A 6,469-nucleotide genomic window follows, 5' to 3' on the forward strand; every position below is an offset into this window, starting at 1 on the left:
AGGTACAGGATAGTTCTAGAAAATAGGTGGCGCCACACCAGTCACGTGACCTCGATGACGCAACAGAAGATTAGATAAATACGGCGGAAGACTTTTTTTTTTTCCAAGTCCAAAACTCGGGAAATTCCTTTAGACGAACAGTTTGATTTTAATGTTGTCTGAATAGCAGAGGTTTCATAAATTAATAATCAAATAAGATGAATTTGTGTGTTTGTTTACGTAACGAGATATCAGATGTAAACGTTACTGTATTTTAAGGTTAAATTTTAAATAATGCTGGCAGTATGCCAAGAAAGTAACCAGTTATGTTGTAGTGAAACTAAACCTCTTAAATATAGGTGAATCTCGAAACAACACGAAAAAAAATTTTCACATAAGATTAAACTTGGATTGTATAAACAAAATCTTTGTATTTTATGGTTTGAAAGAACATTATAAATGGAGGTGAATAAACAGAGGCGTCGATCCAAGAAATATATTGAGGTGGCAAAGAGAAAGAAATAAGTATTCATAAAAAATGTATTTTATTTATTATACCACGGGTATCGAAACCCGGATTCTAGCGTTGTAAGTCTGCTGTGCCACTGAGGCATACGTACATACGTAATTGTATTTCTGCACACGACTGCAAAAACATACGCGTAACAGACGATCTCTACCTCTTTTCCTCACCACTGCTTGCGCAGAATAATACAATGCACACATGCACAATTATTTCTTAATCAATGTGTAAAATTCGTACAGCAGATTTCACACTGGACTTTGAAGTTATGCAGTACTGCAAGTTGCAGAGAAAGTATAATGTACAACATCTGTCATTCAAAAATTAATAGTTTTTAATGAGACCCCAAACCCGAGTGCTTTCGAATAGTTCATTATTCTTCTTCAGGATTTTTGATAGTTCAGTATTCTTCTTCCTGAAGAAGAATAGTGAACTATTCGAAAGCGCTCGAGTTTTGGGTCTCGTTTGAAAAACATTACAACTTTTGTATGTATCCTATGTGCTAACTTCTTAATCAGAATTAAAAAATTAACACATTTATGCAAAAAAATTAAACTTGATATGATAAAATATTGGGCTCTTGGGTTATTTTTCACCTTTTTTTTTTCGTTTTAATTTTTCATGTAAACCGCCCTTTTTTTTTAAATAAAAAAACCAACCTAGCCTTCGTTACTACGCCCTTTTCTCTTTCGACAAATCAGAAAGCAAAATAAATATTAAACCTTTTGGTGTATAAGCTTTGCAAAAATAATAATAATAATACCAGTCACCACCCGCAGACACTGTATGTGCAAATGTCATCATATTATGTTTCGTGTTGAGCGCCTGACTCTCTTATTGGTTGGAAAAAAGGCAGTAAACTTATTTTTTATTGGTCAGAAGTTCCGGCGTTTTTGTCCGGTTTGAGGTATGCGCACGCATGAGGCTGTGTGTGAAGTCGTGTTGTTTTTAGGTTGGTGAGGGTGGAATGTTACGAGATCTGATTCCATAAGTTGTGTTAATAATCTGTGATCAAGATGGGGACGTTCCCAACGTGGAAAATAATTCTCCATACAGTACCTCACTGATTCGAAACCGCTGTTTGTGGTGAGTTTTGTAGCTACATTTCTTTTGACCAAAATTTGCGTAGTTTATGGCCGGTTGGTTCTTTGTACTAGTGTTTAGCCTTTGTCATTTTACCGTGAACGCTTATTAAATACGTAGTTATTCTTTCGAAGAGTAGTTTATCAGTCTATTTCTTTTAACTTTTATATCCAGTTACCTTAAGTATAATAATACTACAAGTCAACTTATTAAACAAAAAACGCACCATGTTTCTGTGTCGAGTGCAACTGTAGTGAATTATAATAAATTCAATTCGAATTTGTACCTCCTACCTTATCCCCCTTCCGAAAAAAAAACAAAAAAAACTACATTTAGTGACACACCTCTCCTTGTTTACGTAAATGTACCATTGTCTAAAATATATTCATGGGAGTTTCATAATCACTTGGTTTGTCTGAGTAGTTGTTAATGTGACGCTCGAAATAACATGCCATGTGTTTGAAATTTGTGCTTGACTTTAAAATGTTGATGATGATTTAAACAATGAAAGTGTTGAATCATGCCTAAAGTTACATGTCAACGTTGTGGAAAACTGTTGTCAAGCGAAAGATTCAGCTCCTCTCAGAGTGTTGAGATTTATGCGGTTCCAGTGTGTTGTTGTCAAACGTCAGGAAATCCATTTGAAAAAGGGAGGCAGTTGTCGTTGGATGTGTACAACAATGCTGGAGTGAGTACGACGTGTTACAGTGTCAGTTGATCTAATGAATAACAACTTGTAGTACTAATACTATAATATTGTTACAGAATAACCGGCTTATGGTTAATTGTATTTTTACTATTTAGTATTATTGTCAGGGTTTTATTTATATATGGGCTGACGATTCTTCTACAGTAGGTGTCTGTGACTTGTTGGCGATAAAATCGACAATAAACGGACAGCACACACTTGTTTTAAAATAATATATTCAAAACAAGTTAAACGTATTTACAAAAATTATTTACACTATGTATATCACAGTTGTATCTCAAACTAAATAGTTCTTTTTTCTTGTCAAAAGTCGACCTAGGTTGATTCAATTACTTTAGAATCCAATTGACAAGAAAAACTAATTTTTTTTTCACTCGTATCCGAATAATATCAGTGAATAATTCACTTGCGTTACCTTGTGGGTTACCACAGTTGTACCTTGAAGTTGAACCTTAAATAATTGTCTCCTTTTCGTCAAAGTCCACACAGGCGGGTTCAATTACTTTAGAACACCCTTTGACAAGAAAAATTATTCTTATCTCCATCAAATTCTGAAACTCACTATAAAATATCGCTCGTTATGGCTAGTCACTCACACGCCACCTAACTTCACATTTTCTTTTACTAACTAAGTTTCTGACAGAACCGCAATTGAATTTTTCTCTATTTTACCCTACTTCTCTTGCCTTCTTAACTTTCACTCGCGAGCCATTTATATAAATACCTTTTTCACTGAGGCCTCTGGAATTTTCTCTAAAGTACGCGACGCACTGATTTAACAATGATCTGTTAAGGTAAGGAGAAAAATACTGAAGGTTATAGTAATGTAACGTCAACAATATTAGTAGAGCTTCGACAACAGTGTAATTGCAAACACAACGTACGACTCTTACTGAGTTGTGTAACCAAACTTGTCATAACTGTTGCTTTTAAAATCTCTTTACTCACTTGTTATGAAAACCAAACAATCATTAAGTATTAACTCACAAATAAATTGAATAATAACGCCAACACTAAACATTCTTGTATATCCAACAATTATTTGTTTATGGAATGTTAGTTATTTGTATTTGTAAAACTAAAAGATAAAATCACTTAATCAGTATTTAAACTCTTACATTTCAGATGGTGTGGTTGAAGAAAAAGAATAATCAAATCAAAATAGCTATTGATGTAATGACTATTGTACTACTAGTAGTATAATTATTATTTTTTTACGTGAACAAGTACTATCTAATCTTCTATGGTATATAAATTCTAGCTAACTGAACGTTTTTACACATTTCTCTTAATTTGCCCATTGTGGCTCGAAATCGGGGGTTTGTAAAAAAAAGAAAACAAAAGAAAATTCGGTAAGTTCAGCCATACGTTCTGTTTCGATTTATTATACGTAACGGTTGTTACTGTTAGTAGTAGTAGTAGTGTACCCTGACAAATACAGCATTGTTGGAAGTTTACCATTAGTAGGCATCACAACATTTTTGGTAGGTACCGATAAAGCGGTTAAACTCAATACTGTTAGTGTTAGTGTATCAATTTACGTACAATTGTCACGAGTGTATACTTACACTGTGAAGTTATTGGTAGCTTATGTTACGCCAAAGCATTGTTGGCAGGGTATTGTCACACTGCACTGGGTGTTTGTTTTTAGAGCAAAGCCGCATTGTGCTATCTGCTGTGTCCACCGCGGGGAATCTAACCCTGGATTTTAGTGTTGTAAGACCATAAATTTACCGCTGTCTCGCCGGGGACTACACTGCAGTACAGCTGATACTAGAGTACTGCTACATTGAAGTATTGTCGGTAGTGTACCGTCAGAGTACAGCATCTTGCACAAACATGATGGAATTAGTATCATTTTGTATTTATATCGAAAAAGCGTGCATTTTTTAGAAATACATAACCAAATATATTTTAAAAAACTACAGTGAATAAATGTAAATCCAAAACCATTGTCTGTCTAACTTTCAACTCAATTAAACTTTCAAGGCATTGATTTGATGTGTTCAGTACAACACAATACTGATGTAGTGCAATCAGATTACTTAGTAGTTTATAAAAAAGTGCACTTCACAAAAGACACTACCCGGCCTCCACGCTTTACTGTTTGTTTTTTTCAAAAGTTTATGGGGTCTGAGAATGTAATAATGAAAGAACTTAGTCAGAATATTAATAATGTGAATAAAATCAAACTGCGTCAGGTCTTTTGACCGATAAGGTCTTCAATCTTAACAGGCTGCAGTTCATCCATTATATAAAGAGGCACCACACTCTCATTCATAATCTATCACTATTAAATAACCTATAACATGGGTTTATATGATTCATTTGATTAACATTCTCCAGATCTTACCAAGTTTCAGTAATTCCCATTGTATAGTCTTTCGGTTCATCTAGAGCCATGAGCTCGCCTGTGTTCATTCCAATATTCCTAACATTAGAATAATATTAGACTTTTCTTTAGAATTTGTTAAACTTATTATGCCCTAAATCTCTCTGTTTTTCAAATTCCTAGTGCTCAACCTGTCCTATTAAGTTGTTTACTCCCAGTGCCCCAAGCTTCCTCACAACTTTGCAAGTTTAGTTTAAACTATCTTAAAATAGTTTAATGAATATATTTAGAGCTTTCCCAAACATCCTACTGCCTAACCTACCTATGTGGAGCCATCTGTAATATATAACTCAACATTATCCTAAAAAGTATCTCAACATGTCCAACCAGCTTACCTGTTGCCCTAAGCATATACCTGATAATCTTTTATTTAAGATTTAGATCTTGCTAAATATTTCTTTTTCACAACTGGCTTGAGGGAGCACTTCCGAATGACCTACACACCTGTTTCTATATCGAAATATCTGAAGGAGTCCTTTATACTTTTTAAACATATATTTTATTTTATAGTTTCCAATACCATTTTCTCCAGCACGTACAACAAAAAAGGTGTTTCTTGGTACCAGCTACTAAACTGACAACACGCTTTACTTTAGCACCTGGCAAGCAAATCTAGTCTTAGTCTACCTGTGCTACACTCTTAATGGGAAAATTCCCCACTATGTAAATATTTCGCTCTTCTCTTTTCCCTTATCAAACATAGTCAATAGTTCAAATGTACTAGAGACTAGTAATTGAATACTGAATGAACCTGTATGTCTGGTCATCACTTTTTTTACTCTTGTAAACACAGAATCATATTCTCATCGCCCCCCACAGCAACTTTTACCCTCACTCTTTCCAGTTGCTATCTTGTTTCCGAGAGTTCTGTGATTAACTTATTATTTTCATCCTTTAATAGCATAATATTCCATTAAGCTGTTCTCAACTTATTTTCAAGTTGTTAAGCTCTACAAGCGAAGTGTATTGAGTCCTTCCGAGTCTCCTTAAACTCACCATAATAAAAAAAAAAAAAGTTTCATACCTAATCCACTCTTGGCATGTATCTCACCTTATGAAATCCACCTCGCATATCTTTAACCATATTGAAGTTTATATATAGTCTCTCTCTACCTACAAAATCAGCATATGACAAAACTTTAATTTGTGAAATAAAATTATGATTAAATAGTAATAGAGTGGAAATCGTGACATTTTATTTGCAGGATTAAGTAACATTTGATCAGTGTTGTTTAATCTAAACATTGACTACTTATTCTGTGCTATTATTATACTATAATTGAAAAACAATTAACGCTTTTTGACCAATCCTCCCAACGTATAGTATCGAGATATCGTCACATGTATAGTTAGGCATTAAAATGGTTTTGATTACAGTTTCTTCGAGATCAAAACTGATTTACTGTGTCATTACACATTAAGTGCTTAAGCCTTTTTGGTGTTCTGGATGAAAACTTACAACTGGGTGAGGCTACCACGTGGTGAGTACTTGTTGAACATCCGATCACCCCCCCCCCTACATGCTTGATAAAATGACCAATAATATTAATACGATTATCTCTTTCATCAAGAAAGAACAAATGTAAAATTTCTTTGTGAATACTGGCCAGATGTTCTTAACTTATCAATTATACTGTCTGTTAAGAAATGTTCGTCATATCCTCAATTTCCTCTGTAACACTCTAATCAGATGTAAACAGTTAACCGATACTAATATATTGTTACGTCTCTGGTCGTTAGTTAATTTTCCGTAAAAATTCTTTCCGAAGAAACTTTAGCGATA

The 6,469-nt window shown here is 34.1% G+C and overlaps 1 protein-coding gene across 1 annotated transcript in view; it reads left to right on the plus strand.

Moving 5' to 3' along the window:
• The first annotated feature begins 2,154 nt into the window (after positions 1–2,154).
• The window catches only part of LOC106469934 (vitellogenin receptor-like), a 40,085-nt gene continuing 35,770 nt past the window's right edge, over positions 2,155–6,469 (plus strand). The window contains exon 1 of the mRNA XM_022399332.1: positions 2,155–2,273. The gene's annotated coding sequence lies outside the window, so the exon portion shown is untranslated. The remainder of the gene's footprint in view (positions 2,274–6,469) is intronic.

The sequence above is a fragment of the Limulus polyphemus genome, unplaced genomic scaffold, assembly GCF_000517525.1.
Source record: "Limulus polyphemus unplaced genomic scaffold, Limulus_polyphemus-2.1.2 Scaffold100, whole genome shotgun sequence".
NCBI lineage: Eukaryota > Metazoa > Arthropoda > Merostomata > Xiphosura > Limulidae > Limulus > Limulus polyphemus.